Source organism: Procambarus clarkii, chromosome 5 (assembly GCF_040958095.1).
Source record: "Procambarus clarkii isolate CNS0578487 chromosome 5, FALCON_Pclarkii_2.0, whole genome shotgun sequence".
Lineage (NCBI taxonomy): Eukaryota > Metazoa > Arthropoda > Malacostraca > Decapoda > Cambaridae > Procambarus > Procambarus clarkii.
In genome coordinates, this window is record NC_091154.1 from 46882877 (window position 1) to 46903863 (window position 20987).

General features: G+C 53.0%; 1 protein-coding gene across 5 annotated transcripts in view; it reads right to left on the reverse strand.

The window, feature by feature from the left end:
- LOC123763645 (zinc finger protein 84) overlaps positions 1-20987 on the reverse strand; it is a 135274-nt gene that overhangs the window by 16093 nt on the left and 98194 nt on the right. For 2 of the 5 annotated variants that reach the window (XM_069302142.1, XM_069302152.1), the window contains one exon: positions 16677-16799. The exons of the other annotated variants lie outside the window; for them this stretch is intronic. The gene's annotated coding sequence lies outside the window, so the exon portion shown is untranslated. The remainder of the gene's footprint in view (positions 1-16676; positions 16800-20987) is intronic. 5 annotated transcript variants of the gene reach the window in all.

Here is a 20987-nt window from a genome sequence, read left to right on the forward strand (position 1 = left end):
CAAACGGAGGCAAAACAGAGAGTCACCCAGAGACAAAAGGTGAGAGCAACCCTCAAACTCGCTGGAAGCGAGGGGCGGACTCTGGGGTCACATCCATGGGACCCACGCGCCCCCAGGGGTGTCCCAGGGTCCCGAGCGTTTACTTTAAGAGGACTCGCGCTCAGGTAATCCCAGGCAGGGTACTGCTAACCGGCACCCAAAGCTACCAAACAACTTTCTAAGAGCTGAACCCCCGGGACGTGTACACTCATGGGGACCTAGCAGGGGGTACCACCAGAAAATACTCAGAACACAAGGGACACAAGGGGCAAGAACGAAGGCAGACCCCCCCCCCCCCCACCAGGTAGATAAACAAAAAGAAAAAGAAAACCCCGCAAGAGGACAGCGTACCCAAGCGGAACAGAGCCGGCCGCTATGATTGGTAAAGACAAGCTGCACAGTACCCTGCGCCCCACCAGTGCAAACACTGCCCCTTACTCTAAGGCGAACAAGGGAGACAGAACACCCGAGCACACAAAGAGCGGCCGAAAACCAAGCAGTAAACGGCCAAGCAGGGGCAGGACCCAAGGAACTTGTGGAAGGTGGCCCCAAGCCCCAAGGGCAGTACTTACAGGGCACCTAGGGAAGGGAACCCTAGGCGCATGCAGCCCGAGTACTGGAGAATCACTCCCGGCTCACGCACCACCTAGAAAACAGACACCACACTCTAGGTACAGTGCTGAAACAACCACTGGAGCCGGAGCACATAACCGTTGCCTATAGCATCAGCCTCAGAACTGATGGGTGGATAGCCGGCGTGGTAGGTCTGGGGCTCCCCCTTCCCCCTCCCGGGGAGGGGGGAGCTGCGCAGACAGCGGCGCGGTGACGTATGACGTCATACTAGTTTCCTTGTTTTCTGTTGAAGAGTTCTATCCACTAGTTCGGCTTTAGGTAGCAATTTTCCCCAGAATAGGGGTTTGTTTTGGAATGCTTACCTTTCTGGATGCTTGACCCGGTCGATGGCAGACATAGAATGCTTCCAACCACACGGGGGTTTCTATAGGCCATTGCTCCCCTTGCCTCTCTGAGGGGACCAGGTTCTGGCTCGTGGTCCCCGGTAGGCCCTAGAACTCCATACACATGACTGATGCCAAAGTCTGACATTAGCATATCAGCCGGTAAAGCTCCGGGAAGCCGACGGGGCTCCCCCCAGAAAAACTATGAAAAATCAATCAGAGACATTGAAATAATTAGGTAATTACATCTTTGTGGCAACACCGGCCTGACAGCTGGCAAGCAACAGACCGCCTGGGACACACGCTGAGTCAGCGCCTGTTTTTTGCCAGACTTCCCTGCCCTATAGTGGGCAATATATGCCACTTACGATTTTTTTATTATTTTTCCCATGATCAGTGAACACAAATAAACAGGTTAGGAAGAAAAAATTTTTTTTTTGTTTTTTTTTCAAAATTACATGCGTCTGTGGGGAACAAAGGATATTATACCCCTAGCATGTTAAGGGTTAAACAACCAAGAGAGAAAGAACAAGACCACCCTAACGGACAAGTAACTAACACGCCAAAGGACTGCCAGGAAATTTCATACTGCCGCCGAGAAGAAGCCCTCAGGTGGGACACCAACAAAGAGGCCACCTGATCACCATAGAAATGATGATAGACTCAAGTCAAAAAAACCCAATCGCGAAGACTCGAGAAGATCGAACCAGCCATGTGACATACCGGCCCGATCTGCTGAAAGAGGCGGAGCCGCGGGAAAACCCTCGGGTTCGGACACCGAGTAAGCAGCGCCTGAAACCAAGGCTGGGCCGGCCACCAAGGGGCCAGAAAGACAACTCTCCCCTGGTAAGTCGCCAAGCGAGTCAGGACCTGGAGCAACAGCCAAACCGGGGGAAAGAGGTACAGGGACCCCCATCTCGACCAGTCCAGCCGAAAGACATCGACCCCGACGACCTCGTGATCGGGGAAGGATGCAGCATACACGGGAAGGCGCCGCGACCACGCCGACGCGAAGAGGTCCACCTCGGGGCGCCCGAACGTCTGGCAAAGCCAAGGGTAGGAATCGTCGTCGACCGTCCACTCCGTGGAGAGGGGGAACGAAGCGAGACAGGGCGTCGGCCAAGATGTTGGACACTCCCTGTACGTGAACCGCCAGGAGAGCCAAACCCAGAGAACTCAGCAGACAAGCCACCCGAAGCGACCAACCCCAAAAAGACAAGGACCACATCGAACCCCTGCGGTTCAGACAATGAACCACAGGAGAGCAGTCCGATTGGAGCCGAATCGTCGATCCGCGGGCGACCCGAATCCTCCTAAGAGCAAACCACACTGCTGTGAGCTCAATGGAAGGACAGATCCCAACGCCCCTGTCCAGCCTGGTGAGCACTGGTCACAAAGCCCCAGCCGAGAGACGACGCATCAGTGAACACATCGAGCGAGGGCCCGGGTAGGCACCAAGGCACTGAACCCCGAAAAACCCGAAGAGGAAGCCGGCGACGCAGCAGCCGACGCAAGACCCCCGGGGGTCGAACCCAGTGATCGCGAGAGAGGCGGAAGGGGCGACCCCGAAGGAACCAGAACAGCCGACGAAGCCAAACCAGACCCGGCGGGTAGACTAACATCGCGAAGTTCAGACTCCCGCACTGCCCCTCGAGCAACTGCCTTGTGACCCGAGGGCCCACCAGAAATAGACGAAGACAGGACCGCAGCCGCAGGAGAGACTCCAGAGGGAGAGACAAGAAGGCGGTCCGAGAGTCCCAAACGAGACCCAGCCAAGTCCAATCCTGAGAGGGGACCAGATGGGACTTCCTCCAGTTCATAAGGAACCCAAACCCAGCGAGCTGGGAAAGAACCAAATCCCTGGCAAGCAAGCAAGCCGACCGGCTGGGAGCCCAAACCAGCCAGTCGTCGAAGTAGGCCAACACCCGAACACCTAAGAGATGCAAACAGGCCACCGCGACCTGCGTAAGGCGCGTGAACACGCAAGGTACCAGGTTCAACCCGAATGGGAGACAATGAAAGCGGTAACTCAGATGCCCCACAACAAAACCGAGCCAGTCCCTGAATCGCAGATGAATCGGGATATGCCAATAAGCATCCCGGAGGTCCAGGGACACCATCCAAGCGCCCCTGAGACAGCGTAGTCATCCGAAAGGAGGGGCAATGCACCCAGGGGTTCAGACAGGACAAGTCCAGAATGAACCACAGGCGCGCCAATAACGGCGAAGCGCCACAACTGGATACAAAACATGATGCACCCCCGGCCATACCAACCAAGCATCAACCACCCAGTCCCAGTCCCGTTTTGGGACCAAAAACAGACGGGAAACCCATCTGAGAGATGACGTCGTTTTGACGACGCCCAAGCGAACTCACTCCAAGATGACCTGACAGCGCAGGGAAAGAGACCTGTCCTGCCAGCCCCGACCCTCCCAAGAGGGGAGGGGGGGGCCACCCAACGCCACCGCAGGCCGACAGACATGACCCGAAACGCCCACGAATCGTGGGATGACCAGGCATAGGCGAACAGCGCAAGCCGCCCCCCCATCGCCCCATCAACGGGGCAAACCGCAAAAGGGCCGGCATCCCTTACGAGACCCTGAACCCCGCACAGAGCAAACACCGCACCGACCAGATGAGGGCGGGTCCGAAGCAGGAGCCAAACCCGAACCTGACACCAGTAGCCTACCACGACGAGAGGAACCCCGAGCCCTGGCACGACCCTTCCGGGAAGACCCACCCCGGGAACCCCGGAAAACCAGCAAGTCCAACATCGGACGACAAGCCGACGACGCAGCCTGAATAAACTGCGCCACGGCCGACTCCTCAAACAGAAGAGGACAAAGAGGCGACGACAGCCTAAGAGCCAGAGCCCAAGCAGATACCACAGAGGAACCCACCACCGCCTCCCGACACGCGAAATGGGAAGCATAAAACAGGGAAACCGCATCCCGCAAAATCAGCGTGAAAAGTTTCAACAAGGCAGTTGACGAACGTGCTGCCGTGGACAAGGCGCCAGACCCCGGGACGGACCCAAGCGTCCTCACATTCTCCATGAGCCAATCCGAGGACAGCTCCAGGAGGGAAAAGAACTGCAAGGCCGAAGCCAAAAGACCCTGGGAGCGCAAGTCCTCCGCTACGAGCGCCGCCAAAAGGGTGGGAACCTGCACATGGAGCTGAATAATGCCCACATCGCGGGGAAGGCAGGGGCAAACAAGCACTCATTCAGGTATTCAAGATCACCCCCCCCCCCCCCAGGAAAACCTAAATCACCGTGGAAGCTTCCTGCTACTCCAGCGTGCGGGAACGACAGAAGGAATACCAGGAATTCAGAGCAAATAAAGGGCAGTCCGCTAGCCAGGAAGACTCTGGAACCTCGTAACAGAGCCAGAAAGGGAACGAAGTCCCAAACCTGAACTCGGACGGATCCATTTCCGAGGCATAATCCGGGTCACACAGGAGGTAAGTTGAAAGGGCTGCCTGCACCACACCAGGTTGGATGCGATAAGCCGAAAACCTCCGGAAAGACGGAACTGACGTACCCGGGAGAACACGGAACCAAACCCAGGGAGGGGCTGACACCAAATCCAACTCGTACGCAGAGGAGGGAAAAGAAAACCCCACACCCTGTAACAACAAGCCCCATTCAGAGGGAAGAAAAACCCAGACAGGGTCCAGCGGGGCCCAAGGCCCCCAAGTCAGTCCCTCCCCAGCCTCGAGGTCCTTCACAGCAGGACCTGGGGCCGAGTCCTCTCCCCAAGCCCCGACCCCACAAGACAAGGACGGAGCAGCCGTAGAAGCAGGAAGAAAGGGGGCCTACTGGTCAGACCCAGAAGCTTCAGCCGGGAGACAAGACTCGAATGCCTCTGCCGCCCCCCCAGAAGGGGCATCCCCCCCGAAGCTGCCCGAGTTTCGAAATCAAGTAACGCCTGCTCCGACTCCGAAACCCTCAGACGTTATAGGGCCGGAAGCAGGAGGGGGGGGGGGGGGGCCAGAACGAACAGAAGGGGAAGGACGAGGAGGTGCGGACTGAACCAGGATCGAAGCGACCCCCAGTTCCAAGTCCGGGTCTCGAAAAGCAAAGCGGGGCAGCCGCTGGGCATCCGGGTGAGCAACCAACTGAGTGCGTTGCAACAGACGAAACCTAGACTGCAACGCACGCGCCGCCTGTACCCGAATAGAATCATCAGAGGATTGAGTAAATTGAGTCATAAGCAAGCAGCAACACTCACAGGACTCAGGGTCGAAAGTATCACCGACCCAACAGGCAGCGTGGCAGAGGCAAAAACAATGAGGGTCACCCTGAGACAAGGGAACCGAGCAACCCTCAAACTCGCACACAGCGAGTGGGGACTCCGGGGTCACATCCATCAGACCCATGGACCCCCTAGGGGATTCCCAGGGTCCTGAGCGTTTACTTTAAGAGGACTCGCGCTCAGGTAGTTCCAGGCAGGACGCTGCTAACCGGCGCCCATAACTACCAAGCGAACTTCTATAGCTGTACCCCAGGGACGTGTACATTCACAGGGACCTAGCAGGGGGCGCCACCGAGGAGAACCGTCATGGTGGAGGCACAACCAGTGAGTGTCACCCTGAGACAAGGGAACAGATCAACCATCAAACTCGCAATACGCGAGGAGAGGACTCCGGGGACACATCCATAGGACTACGGATATAAAATATTGGAAAAAATAATTAGAACTAAATGGGTAGAACACCTGGAGACAGACAGTATGGTTTTCGATCTGAAAGATCCTGTGTATCAAATTTACTCAGTTTCTATGATCGAGCAACAGAGATATTACAAGAAAGAGATGGTTGGGTTGACTGCATCTATCTGGACCTAAAAAAGGCTTTCGACAGAGTTCCACGTAAGAGGTTGTTCTGGAAACTGGAAAATATTGGAGGGGTGACAGGTAAGCTTCTAACATGGATGAAAAATTTTCTGACTGATAGAAAAATGAGGGCAGTGATCAGAGGCAATGTATCGGACTGGAGAAATGTCACAAGTGGGGTACCACAGGGTTCAGTTCTTGCACCAGTGATGTTTATTGTCTACATAAATGATCTACCAGTTGGTATACAGAATTATATGAACATGTTTGCTGATGATGCTAAGATAATAGGAAGGATAAGAAACTTAGATGATTGTCATGCCCTTCAAGATGACCTGTACAAAATAAGTATATGGAGCACCACTTGGCAAATGGAATTTAATGTTAATAAATGCCATGTTATGGAATGTGGAATAGGAGAACACAGACCTCACACAACCTATATATTATGTGAGAAATCTTTAAAGAATTCTGATAAAGAGAGAGATCTAGGGGTGGTTCTAGATAGAAAACTATCACCTGAGGACCATAAAGAATATTGTGCGAGGAGCCTATGCCACGCTTTCTAACTTCAGAATTGCTTTTAAATACATGGATGGCGATATACTAAAGAAATTGTTCACAACTTTTGTTAGGCCAAAGCTAGAATATGCAGCGGTTGTGTGGTGCCCATATCTTAAGAAGCACATCAACAAACTGGAAAAGGTGCAAAGACATGCTACTAAGTGGCTCCCAGAACTGAAGGGCAAGAGCTACGAGGAGAGGTTAGAGGCATTAAACATGCCAAAACTAGAAGACAGAAGAAAAAGAGGTGATATGATCACTACATACAAAATAGTAACAGGAATTGATAAAATCGATAGGGAAGATTTCCTGAGACCTGGAACTTTAAGAACAAGAGGTCATAGACTTAAACTAGCTAAACACAGATGCTGAAGAATTATAAGAAAATTCACTTTTGCAAACAGAGTGGTAGACAGTTGGAACAAGTTAGGTGAGAAGGTGGTGGAGGCCAAGACCGTCAGTACAGTAGTTTCAAAGCGTTATATGATAAAAAGTGCTGGGAAGACGGGACACCACAAGCATACCTCTTATCCTGTAATTACACTTAGGTAATTACGGAGCCCCCATGGGTTTTTCAGGGCCCTTAGCCGTGGGTACATGCTAAGGGAAGCCCAGGCAGGGCACCGCGAACCGGCACCCATGTCTACCAAACAAACTTCTAAAAGCCGGACCCCCCGGGACGTGTCCACTCACGGGGGCCAAGCGGGGAGAACCACCAACAGAAAATATCTAAATAAAAACACCTAGAACAATAAAACAAAAACAAAAGAAAAACCCCGCAAGAGGACAACGTACCCAGGCAGAACAGAGCCGACCGCTGTTAATGGTGAAAACTAGCTGTGCAGTACCCCACGCCCCTACCAGTGACGAAAACTACCACCTACCCAGAGACAAACCAGGGCAACAAAACCCCAGCCGACTCCAAGGGCGGGCCAGTACCGAGCAGTAAAGGACACAACGGAGGTAGAACCCAAGGTGACTTGTGGAAGGTGGCCCCAAGCCCCAAGGGAAGTACTTGCAGGGCACCTAGGGAAGAAAGCCCCTAGGCGCATGCAGCCCGAGTACCGTGAAATCTCACTCCTGGCCCACACCCCACCGGTAGAGACAGTCCACACCACATAGCACAGAACTGAAACAAAAACCGGAGCCAGAGGCACTCGACCGACCAGTAATTCCATCAACCAAGAACTGCTAGTTGGATCGCTAGCATGGATGGTCTGGGGTTACCCCCCCCCTTCCCCCTCCTGGGGAGAGGGGGGGGGGTTGCGCAAACGGCGGTGCGGCGACGTAATGACGTCATGCTAGTTTGATAATTGTGTTTGGGGAGTTCTGTCCACTCGTTCGGCTTTGGTAGCAATAATTTCACCAGAATAGGGGTTTGTTTTGGGGTGCCTACCTTTCTGGGTGCCTACCATCCCGGTCGATGGCAGACATAGAATGCTCCCAACCACAGGGGGGGGGGGGGGGGGGGTTATATAGGCCATTGCTCCTCGTGCCACTCTGAGGGGGGCCAGGTTCTGGCTTGTGGTTCCCGGTAGGCAAGAACTCCAAGTACTTTGATGCCAGAAAGTTATACATATCCATTCAGCCTGGATACTCAAGGGAGCCAACGGGGCTCCCCCCAGAAAATATTTTGTCTTATGAAGGTGTTCATTTGTGTTCCCTGATCACGGAAAAAATAATAAAAAAAAAAATCGTAAGTAGCATAATTTGGCCGCAAAATGGCGGAGAAGTCTCCCGGAGCTAATTACCCAAAGCCAAGGACAAAAGAGGGATAAACCCAGGAGGCGGAAAACATGCATGCAAACCCAAAAGCAAGACAACTGGCAACACCAAAAGACCCCGTGGATGACCCGGGAGACCTGAACCCTGGAACAGGGACAAAGGGAACCCGGGTCGACCCAAAGCACGTCCAGGGGCCACAGAGGCCGGGGCACGCAGGTAACAGCTAAGAGCCACAACCAGACACAAGAAGATGTACCCCCGGCCAACTAACCAAGCAACAAAGACCCCAGGGACCCTCCCCCCCCCGGAAAACAGTCGTCCCAACCTCGCCAGAAAAATCGCGACGGCCGCAAACAAACACACCGACAACTAGAACCCAAAGAAGCAGAAACCCTCGAGAAGCAAACCTGAACTGAAGGGGCCACAACAAACCGAGGGGAATAGAGAGAAAGTAGCACCCTGTCTGAGACCAGAACTGCTCAGGCAGCACATGAGCAGGCATGAGGTGAACAATGCCCGAGACAGCTCGCGAAAAAGTGCAGAATGAACATCAAAACCGAATGCAACCCGTAGCGGCTCCGCCAGTGTCGCATGAGACAAGGCGACAAAATGTGGCAAGGCAGCAGTATGTGGCAAGCCAATGGTCTGGAAACTCCACGAGATAAGGACAAGACCACGGCAACAAAAAGCACAGTATACCTATGAAGAGATAAAAAAAAAAAACCAGCGTTGAATGTAATGAAACGCCATTTTCTGGGTGAGTCCCGGAGGCTCCCCGGAGCTATCCCAGGCTGATATGCTAATGTCAGACTTTGGCATCAGTCATGTGTATGGAGTTCTTAGGCCTACCGGGGACCACGGACAGAACCGGGCCCCCTCAGAGAGGCAAGGGGAGCAATGGCCTATAGAAGCCCCCGTGTAGTTGGAAGCATTCTATGTCTGCCATCGACCGGAACAGGCACCCAGAAAGGTAAGCGCCCCAAAACAAACCCCTATTCTGGTTAAAATTGCTACCTAAAACCGAACTAGTGGATAGAACTCCCCAACCGAAAACAAGCAAACTAGTGTGACGTCACACACTGCCGCGCCGCTGTCTGCGCAGCTCCCCCCTCCCCGGGAGGGGGAAGGGAGAGCCCCAGACCCCCCGCGCCGGCTACCCACACACCTCAGTTCTTGAGGCTGGATGTCAAAAACGCGAAAAACCGCCGACCGGAGGGAGGGAGGGATGCCGGGGAGCCTCCGGGACTCACCCAGAAAATGGCGTTTCATTACATTCAACGCTGGTTTTCTGGGGGGAGCCCCGTCGGCTCCCCGGAGCTAACTACCCACAGACAGAAAAAGAGGGACTTACCCGGGAGGCGGTCGTCGCTCACCCCTCAACTCGAAGCCGAGACAACTGGCTGCAACCGCCGACCCAAAGCAACACAGGCCCGACGAGGCCCAGGGACATTCACAAGGTAACGAGCAGCCAGGACCCTGTTCGACCGCCAAAATCCCCGCGCCCGAATATCAGACCAAGACATATTCCCAAAGACGGCAGCAAGAGCCGCGAACTTACGAACGTCATGGGCACGGGGATAGACCGCAGGCTGGCTGGACCTAATAACCCTGCGGACGACCTGAGAGACCCGAACCCGCGAACAGGGAAGAAGGGAAACCGGATCAACCCACAGCGCGTCCCCGGACACAGAAGCTGTGGCGCGCAAATAACGGCGAAGCGCCGCAACCGGACACAAAACATGATGCACCCCCGGCCTGACCAACCAAGCATCAACCACCCATGGACCCCTCCGGAACGCAGCAGTCTCATTCTTCGCCAGAAAAGAAGGAGATGGCTGCAAACGAACAAAACTATCACCACGACCAAAAGAGCAGAAACCCCTGCGCCGGAGGAGAGCATGAAGCTCCCCTACCCGACCCCCAGAGGCCAAAGCCAACAAGAAAAGTGCCTTGGAAAAACAATCCTGGACCGAAGGGGCCACAACGAAACGAGGAGATGAAAGGAAAGCGAGCACTCTGTCCAAAGACCAGGACGGCTCAGGCGACGCATAAGCAGGCCGGAGGTGAAACAATGCACGAGACAGCTTGCGAAACGGCGCAGACGTAACATCGATACCGAAAGCAAGCTGAAGCGGCTCCGCCAGCGCCGCACGATACGAAGCGACAGTGTTAGGCATAAGATGACGGTCCTGAAACAACCACGAGAGGAAGGACAAGACCACCCGAACAGACAAGGAGCTAAGACGACGAAGACGCAAAAAGAAACGGAAGGACCGCCAGGAAACTTCATACTGCCGCCGAGAAGAAGCCCTCAGGTGGGACACCAACAAGGAGGCCACCTGATCACCATAGAGATGATGATAGACTCGAGTCAAAAAAACCATACGCGAAGACTCGAGGAGAAGATCGAACCAGCTACGTGACGTACCGGCCCGATCTGCTGAAAGAGGCGGAGCCGCGGGAAAACCCTCGGGTTCGGACACCGAGCAACCAGCGCCTGAAACCAAGGCTGGGCCGGCCACCAAGGGGCCAGAAGGACAACTCTCCCCCGGTAAGTCTCTAAGCGAGTCAGGACCTGGAGCAACAGCCGAACCGGGGGAAAGAGGTACAGGAACCCCCACCTCGACCAGTCGAGCCGAAAGGCATCGACCCCGACGGCCTCGCAATCGGGGAAGGGCGCCGTATAAACTGGAAGACGCCGCGACCACGCCGACGCGAAGAGGTCCACCTCGGGGCGCCCGAACGTCTGGCAAAGCCAACGGAAGGACTCGTCGTCGACCGTCCACTCCGTGGAGAGGGGAACGAAGCGAGACAGGGCGTCGGCCAAGACGTTGGACACGCCCCGTACGTGAACCGCCAGGAGAGCCAAACCCCGAGAACTCAGCAGACGAGTCACCCGAAGCGACCAACCCCAAAGAGACAAGGACCGCATCGAACCCCCGCGGTTCAGGCAATGAACCACCGGAGAGCAGTCCGAATGGAGCCGAATCGTCGATCCGCGGGCCACCCGAATCCTCCCCAGAGCAAACCACACTGCCGCGACCTCCCGCACCGTACTGTGAGCTCGACGGAAGGACGGATCCCAACGCCCCTGGCCGGCCTGGTGAGCACTGGTCACAAAACCCCAGCCGAGAGACGACGCATCCGTGTACACATCGAGCGAGGGCTCAGGTAGGCGCCAAGGCACTGAACCCCGAAAAACCCGAAGAGGAAGCCGGTGACGCAGCAACCGACGCAAGTCCCCCGGGGGTCGAACTCTGCGATCGCGAGAGAGGCGGAAGGGGGAACCCCGAAGGAACCAGAACAGCCGTCGAAGCCAAACCCGACCCGGCGGGTAGACCACCATCGCGAAGTTCAGGCTCCCGCACAGCCCCTCGAGCAACCGCCGGGTGACCCGAAGGCCCTCCAGAAACAGACGAAGGTGGGACCGCAGCCGCAGGAGAGACTCCGGAGGGAGAGACAAGGAGGCGGTTCGAGAGTCCCACACGAGACCCAGCCAAGTCCGAACCTGAGAGGGAACCAGATGGGACTTCCTCCAGTTCACCAAGAACCCGAACCCGGCGAGCTGGGAAAGAACCAAATCATTGGCTAGCAAGCAAGCTGACTGGCTGGGAGCCCAAACCAGCCAGTCGTCGAGGTAGGCCAACACCCGAACACCTAGGAGACGCAAACGAGCCACCACAACCCGTGTAAGGCGTGTGAACACGCGAGGTGCCAGGTTCAACCCGAACGGGAGACAACGAAAGCGGTAACTCAGACGCCCCACTACAAAACCGAGCCAGTCCCTGAACCGCGGATGAATCGGGACATGCCAATAAGCGTCCCGGAGGTCCAGGGACACCATCCAAGCTCCCGGCTCCAAGAGGAGCCGAACCTGAGACAGCGTAGTCATCCGAAAGGAGGGGCAATGAACCCAGGGGTTCAGACGGGACAAGTCCAGAATGAACCGCAGGTCCGCGCAGTCCCGTTTCGGAACCGGAAACAGACGGGAAACCCATCTGAGGGACGACGTCGTTTCGACGACGCCCAAGCGTACCCACTCCAAGACGACTCGACAGAGCGCAGGGGAAGAAGCCTGCCCTGCCAGCCCCGACCCCCCAAAGGGGGGAGGGGCCACCCAACGCCACCGCAGGCCGCGAGACACGACCCGAAAGGCCCACGAATCGTGGGACCAGGCGCGGGCGAACAGCGCAAGCCGCCCCCCCATCGCCCCGTCAAAGGGGCAAACCGCGAAAGGGCCGGCGACCCTTACGAGACCCAGAACCCCGCACAGCGCGAACACCGCGCCGACCAGACGAGGGAGGGTCCGCAGGAGGAGCCAACCCCAAACCTGACACCAGAGGCCTACCACGACGAGAGGAACCCCGAGCCCTGGCACGACCTTTCCGGGAAGACCCACCCCGGGACCCCCGGAAAACCAACAAGTCCGACATCGGACGACAAGCCGCCGACGCAGCCTGAATAAACTGCGCCACAGCCGACTCCCCAAACAGGAGAGGACAAAAAGGTGAAGAACGCCTAAGAGCCAGAGCCCAAGCAGATTCCACGCAGGAACCCAGCACCGCCTGCCGACACGCGAGACGGGAAGCATAGAACAGGGAAACCGCATCCCGCAAAATCGGCGTGAACAGCTTCAACAAGGCAGCCGACGAACGCGCAGCCGAGGACAAGGTGCCGGACCCCGGGACTGACCCAAGCGTCCCCACATCCTCCACGAGCCAATCCGAAGACAGCTCCAGGAGGGAAAAGAACCGCAAGGCCGAACACAAAAGGCCCCGAGCGCGCAAGTCCTCCGCCACAAGCGCCGCCGAAAGGGAGGGAACCTGCACATGGAGCTGAATAACGCCCACATCGCGGGGAAGGGCAGGGGCAAACAAGCACTCATTCAGGTACTCAAGTTCACCCCCCAGGAAAACCTGAAGCACCGTGGAAGCTTCCCGCCACTCCAGCGTGCGGGAACGACAGAAAGAATGCCAGGAATCCAGACCAAACAAGGGGCAGTCTGCTAGCCAGGACGACTCCGGAACCTCGTAACGGAGCCAGAAAGGGAACGAAGTCCCAAACCTGAACGTGGACGGATCCATTTCCGAGGCATAATCCGGGTCACGCAGGAGGTAAGCTGCAAAGGCCGCTCGCACCACACCAGGTTGGATGCGATAAGCCGAAAACCTCCGGAAGGACGGAACCGACGTACCCGGGGGAACACGGAACCGTACCCGGGGAGGGGCCGACACCAAATCCAACTCGTACGCAGAGGGGGGGAAAGAAAACCCCACTCCTTGTAACAATAAGCCCCGCTCAGTGGGAAGAAAAACCCAGGCGGGGTCCAGCGGGGCCCAAGGCCCCCAAGTCAGCCCCTCCCCAGCCTCGAGGTCCGTCACCACAGGACCCGAGGCCGAGTCCTCTCCCCAAGCCCCGACCCCACAAGACAAGGACGGAGCAGCCGGAAAAGCTGGAGGAAGGGGGGCCCACTGGTCAGACCCTGAAGCTTCGGCCGGGAGACAAGACTCGAATGCCTCTGCCACCCCCCCGGAAGGGGCAACCCCCGAAGCTGCCCGAGTCTCGAGATCAAGTAACCCCTGCTCCGACCCCGAAACCCTCAGACGCTTCGGGGCCGGAAGCAGGGGCGGGGGACCAGAACGAACAGAAGGGGAAGGACGAGGAGGTGCGGACTGAACCAGGATCGAAGCGACCCCCACCCCCAAGTCCGGGTCTCGAAAAGCAAAGCGGGGCAGCCCCGGGGCATCCGGGGAAGCAACCAACCGAGCGCGTTGCAACAGACGAAACCTAGACTGCAACGCACGTGCCGCCTGTACCCGAATAGAATCATCAGAGGATTGGGTAAATTGAGTCACAAGCAAGCAGCAACAGTCACAGGACTCAGGGTCGAAAGTATCACCGACCCAACAGGCAGCGTGGCAGAGGCAAAAACAATGAGGGTCACCCTGAGACAAGGGGACCGAGCAACCCTCAAACTCGCACACAGCGAGTGGGGACTCCGGGGTCACATCCATCGGACCCACGCGCCCCCTAGGGGATTCCCAGGGTCCTGAGCGTTTACTTTAAGAGGACTCGCGCTCAGGTAGTCCCAGGCAGGGTGCTGCAAACCGGCGCCCAAAACTACCAAGCAAACTTCTAAAGCTGAACCCCAGGGACGTGTACACTCACGGGGACCTAGCAGGGGGCGCCACCGAGGAGAACAGTGGAAGGGCAAAAACAAACTGAATAAAATGACAGAACCCCCCACCAGGCAAAAAGAAAAAGAAAAACAAAACCCCGCAAGAGGACAGCGAACCCCAAGGAACAGAGCCGGCCGCGATGTCGGGAATTACAAGCTGAGCAGCACCCTGCGCCCCTACCAGTGCAAACTGCCTCTTACCTGCCGGTAACAAGGGAGAACAGAACACCCAAGAGCCCAACAGGCGGCCGAAAAACCGAAAGGTAAAACGGACCAGCAGAGGCAGACCCCGAGGAGCCTGTGGAAGGTGGCCCCAAGCCCCAAGGGCAGTACTTACAGGGCACCTAGGGAAGGCAGCCCTAGGCGCATGCAGCCCGAGTACTGAAGATAACTCCTGGCTCTCGCACCCACAAAACTAACACCACACTCAAAGCACAGTGCAGTAGCGACACCGGAGCCAGAGCACACGACCATCGCCTATAGCATCAGCCTCAAGAACTGAGGTGTGGGTAGCCGGCGCGGGGGGTCTGGGGCTCCCTCTTCCCCCTCCCGGGGAGGGGGGAGCTGCGCAGACAGCGGCGCGGCAGTGTGTGACGTCACACTAGTTTGCTTGTTTTTGGTTGGGGAGTTCTATCCACTAGTTCGGTTTTAGGTAGCAATTTTAACCAGAATAGGGGTTTGTTTTGGGGCGCTTACCTTTCTGGGTGCCTGTTCCGGTCGATGGCAGACATAGAATGCTTCCAACTACACGGGGGCTTCTATAGGCCATTGCTCCCCTTGCCTCTCTGAGGGGGCCCGGTTCTGGCCGTGGTCCCCGGTAGGCCTAAGAACTCCATACACATGACTGATGCCAAAGTCTGACATTAGCATATCAGCCTGGGATAGCTCCGGGGAGCCGACGGGGCTCCCCCCAGAAAAAAAGGAGGAACCACAAGAAAACCCCATACTGCCACCAAGACAAAGCACGCAGGTGGGACACCATCAACGAAACCACCTGATCACCAAAAAGATGGTGAGACACACAAGTCAAGATTACCAGACTTGAAGACTCGAGAAGACCGAACCAGCCCCGTCATGGACCGGACCGATCATTTGAAAGAGGTGGAGTCGTGGGAAAACCCCTGGGTGTGGACACAGAGCAAGCAGCGCCGGAAACCAAGGCTGTCAAGGAACCGGAAGGAACGTCTGCCAGGGAATCAGGAACCCAAACCCAGTGAGGCAGGAAGGAACCAACCCAGGCAAGCAGACACACTCCGTCTGGGAGGAACCCCCTCTCCTGGGACCCTCTGAAGGACCAACAAATCCGAGAACAGATGATAACGAGAAGCTGCTGCTTGCAGAAACTGCCGAACCGCAAACTCCGCAAACAGCAAGGACAAAATGGTGACGATAAGCTAGGAGCCAGGGTTTAGGCCAAGGCCAATGAGAAAGCAAGCACCACGAGCCGAAATGTGAGACGCGAAACGAAAAACAGTAACACCGCAACCAGCTCCAGCAGGGCAGAATAACTCATGTGTCGCTGAGTAATGTATGAGGAGAACTACTCAGGACGTGGACTGCACCAAAACGAAAATGTACTGTCTGGAAAAGGAACACAAAGAAAAGGCCGTAGCCAGGCCCGTAATCCTAGCCCCTCCTGCCCAAACAAAAATGAACTGTAGGAGCAGGAGTGCAGGACTGGAAATCTACATCCACCTGCAAACATTGCAAAACAGAAGCTGGTAGTGACATACAGAGGAACCCCGGGTTACGAGCGTCCCTGGTTTCGAGTTTTTCGGGTTACGAGCAGATTTGGTCGGAAAATTTGCATCAGGATACTAGCGTTGCATCAGGTAACGAGTGTGTTGATACGCGTACGGGCCGACCTAGCTGGTGATGGCACGGCGATCGCCCCTCAGTTTACCAGTACCTCGCGCCCAGTGACTATCCCGCCTGAATTCTTCACAAGGATTTACAGTATTTTGTCGGATATTTGGCCATTTGAGCATAACAGTTGTTATTATATATCTCGCAATGGGTCCCAAGAAAGCCAGTGGTAAGCTTCAAGGCAAGAAATTGCATGTGAGGATGACAATAGAGGAAAAACAAGAGATCATTCGGAAGCATGAAAAAAGTGCACGTGTTGTTGAACTTCGTAGACAGTACAACAAATCCACGTCAATGATATGCACTATACTTGCCAAGAAAAAGGACATTATGAGTGCTAAAGTGGCAAAAGGAGTATTAACAATCACGAGACAAATACTTGAGGAAGTGGAAAAGTTGTTATTAATTTGGATACACAACAAGGAGTTAGCGGGTGATAGTACAGTGGCACCTTGACTTACGATAATTTTGAGTTACGATGTAAATTTGATAGAAAAATGCGACTCGACTTACGATAGTGTCGTCAACTAGCGATATTTGTTGGTACACGTTTGGGTCAACTGAGCGTGTGGTTCCTGGTCATGCGAGCCGACCTGCCTCAGTTTACTAGAGCTGCCCACTTAGTGACGATCACGCCTATAAGAAATTACGTTTTTGTGGTGATTTTTTGCTTTTTGAAAATAAAACTGATTATTATATATCATGCCATGGGTCCCAAGAAAGTCAGTGCTAAGGTTCAACATATTAGAAGACATGTAAGAATGACCAAAGAGGAAAAACAAGAGGTCATATGTAAACATGAAAATGATACTAGTGTTGTTGAACTAGCTAGGCAGTACAATAAATCTTCAGAGGAGGAGGTGGTGGCAGCATTAGAGGATGTCCTTTCCTCATTAATTAAGAAAATGTGTGCAGTATGGGAAGGACTGCAAAGTTTTGCTGAAAAGAATCACTCAGATAAAGCTGTAACAGCCCGTTGCATTGATCTTTTAATGACAATGTGATGCCTCACTACAGTCAAGTATTGGAAAGAAGGGAAAAACAATCTTCAATGGAATGATTTCTAGTGAGAAAATCAAGCAGTGAGCCAGAAGCAGGACCTAGTGGTATGCAGGAAAAACGTGTCAGAGTGTGTACCCCAGAGAAGTCCTCACTGCCTGATGTTATAATGAAAGGGGACTCCCCTTCCAAACAGTAACACCTCTCCTCCCCCCTCCTCACCATCTTCCATAATCCATCAAGAGTCCTCCATAAAGGTAAGATAAACATATGTACTGTATTGTAGTTGGAGAAAAAAATTGTATTCAGTATAAAATGTATTTGAAAGTTAATATTTTGGAGGATGGGGGAACGGATTAATTCAATTCCCTATATTTCTTATGGGTAAAATCGCTTCGACTTACAATCCGTCTCTGGAAACAGATTATCATCGTAAATTGAGGCCCCACTGTATTTCAGAGGCCATCACTTGTGAGAAAGCCAGGGTATTGCACGAAGACCTTGTAAAGAAAACCCCTAGAACGAGTGCAGATATGATAGACTTTAAGGCAAGCAGGGGATGGTTTGACAAATTTAAAAATAGGAGTGGTATTCATAGTGTTATGAGGCATAGGGAGGATGCCAGCTCAGACAAACTAGTGGCTGAAAGATTTATTGAAGAATTTAAAGAGTTTGTAGAGGCTGAGGGATACCTACCACAACACGTGTATAACTGTGATGAGACAGGACTGTTCTGGAAAAGATTGCCTACGAGGACATACATTACCCAGGAGGAGAAGTCATTGTCCGGACCCAAGCCTATAAAAGATAGGTTTACACCTGTGCTGTGTGGAAATGCGAGTGGAGATTTCAAAATTAAACGCTTGCTTGTGTATCATTCTGAAAATCAAGGGTTTTCAAACAGTATAAAGTGCAGAAAAACCAAATGTGTGTGATGTGGAGGGCTAATAATAAGGCATGGGTGACAAGGATTTTTTTTACGGAGTGGGTGAATGATGTGGTGTGCCCTGCCATACAAAAATATCTGCAAGAAAAAAGTTTGCCACTCAAGGCCCTGCTTCTCCTCGATAATGCTCCAGTTCGTCCTCCAGGCTTGGAAGATGAATTGTTGAACAGATAAAGTAATTTTCTCACTGTAAAGTTCCTTCCTCCTAACACCATTCTTCTAATTCAGCCTATGGACCAGAAAATCATAGCGAATTTTAAGAAACTTTATGAAAGGGCACTTTTCCGGATATGTTTTGAAGTGACTGAAGCCACAAAACTCACCCTCAAAGAGTTCTGGAAACACCATTTTAACATTTGTAGTGCTTTAAAACTCGTTGACAAAGCCTGGCAAGAAGTGACTCAGAGAACCCTGATCTCTGGCTGGAGAAAATTGTGGCCTTAATGTGTGCCAGAACTAGACTTTGAGCCTGTAAAATGAAGTGTCTATTGTCGAGGAAATTGTTACTCTGGGCCGGAAAATGGGCTTGAAATTAGATGATACTGATGTGGAGAACTTGGTGGAAGAACACAATGAAGAACTAACCACCGAAGAACTCTAAGCCCTTCAAAAGGAGAAGCAAGAAGAGGCAGCTGAGGATATTTCTCCAGTGGAGGAGGATGAGGCACAAGAGGATGCCCCTTCTGCAACCATTAGGAAGTGGTGTCAGATGTGGGAAGAAATGCAAACTTTTATTGAAACGACTCACCCAGAGAAAGCTGTAGTAGGGCGTTGCATTAATCTTTTCAATGACAATGTGATGCCTCACTAGAGAGACATCTTGCGAAGAAGGTAAAAACAATCTTCAATGGACCGCTTTGTTGTGAGAAAATCGAGCAGTGAGCCACAACCAGGACCTAGTGGTATGCAGGCAAAACGTGCCAGAGAGTACACCCCAGAGAGGCCCTCACTGCCTGATGTTATAATGGAAGGGGACTCCCCTTTCAAACCATAACACCTCTCCTCCATCTTCAATACGCCAACAGCAGTCATCAGCAAGGTTAAGTAATAACTTGAACATACTTTTGTAGTGTAGATTTTGATGAATTAGTTATAATATTTAGTTTGAAGTGAGGTTTTTGGGTAGTCAGGGACGGATAAATTCATTTCCCATTATTTCTTATGGGGAAATTAGCTTCGGTTTACGAGTTTTCGGGTTACAAGCCATCTCCAGGAACGAATTAAACTCTTAAACCGAGATACCCCTGTACAAGGAGAAGATGAAGAACTCAATTCTATAACTGAACACTGGGGCTGTTCAATATTAGAGAACTGAACATTCACACAGTCCAACCTAGCATGAACATTAGTATAGCCAGTACGCACTTACTAAGAAACACAACAATGTGTAGTATAAAGGTAGGAAATGCATAAATATGCAAGGAAAAGACCTTAAATACAGTCCAAGCACTGGTAGCTCGGGACAAGGTAGCAGTTCAGTAGTCGTAGCTCAGTCGATTAAGGCAGCGTCTGGGATCCTCTCGGACGTAGGTTCGAAACCTCGTCACGGCCCTTCTGGATTTGTTCATTTGATGCATTATGCTATTGTGATTTCTGTGTGTAATTGTGTAGTGTGTGATATAATCTTTTTTAAGAAGGGGTGGAGGCCAAAACCGTCAGTAATTTCAAAGCATTATACGACAAAGAGTGCTGGGGAGACGGGACACCACGAGCGTAGCTCTCATCCTGTATCTACACTTAGGTAATTACTTAGGTAATTACAAGAGAGTATAATCAATATGAGGAACTAACAAGACCTAGGTAGCAATTGGTAACTGAATGTACATGATTAGCCATATATACAGAGACTCCAATGTATATATAAGGATGCAGCCAGGCACTGAATGGCAGTCAATGAATCAGTGTCCAGATAGCATTGAATGAGTCAATAAATGAGTGCCCAGAGGTAAGAAAAGATCAGTCACTATAAGACAAAACATAAGTTACTGAAATACAGGGCTGTGCCCCATAGGGTAACAAAGAACAATCTATACGGACATAGTAAGGTCACATGAAGATGCATGCAAATTGGCCAGTCAACACGCTACAAACAACACCCAACATTCAGCCAAAAACCAGCGCGTGGCTGACAATGTCACCTGACTGTATAATCTCACCTATAGAGCAGAGGCACTATCGTGTCAAGACACAGACTAGCCATGTAATATTCTGGGAGCATTGCTAGTGGATGAGAGGCCAGAGTTACATGTGCAGGAGGAGAAGATTAGGTGGAGTGTAGAAGTGGAAGCGGCGCCACTCCGAGCCACCCCACACCCTGTATGCATTGAAAAGAACTAGGTGTCTTCCCTATATATAAAACCCAGAACACCCCCAGTATCTAGGGGGCTATGACTGGAGAGAAAAGATGAGCGAGAGCGGCGAATTACCCGTGAGACAGGACGCGGAACACTAACACATGCTTACATCGTCAATAAACAAAACGATCAACCTTGGCTCAAGCGCAGCAAGCATGAGGTCCGGGCTGCACTACCCGTCTTTCGGAGAGGGTAGTGCAGGTATTTGGATATTTGTAGTGTCGAGACCGAGTACAGAAAGAATATGTAACTATAAAATAAATAGATATAATATCGAAAAACGATAAGCAGTACAGAAAAGGACCCACGAGTCATATTAAGGACTGGAGGTAAGCCTCACCGGAAGTTGACAGACGTTCCAATAATATGGGAAGTAACGAAGATCGTTCCGAACCTTCGAGATCCTTGAGAAGCAAGCACAAAATCCCGGAGGCTCATATGGGCCCAGTGGCAACCATGACCAACAGTCATGCAGGACCCAATACTATAGAACATGACTGTGGCATGATGTAGAGTACATGTCCT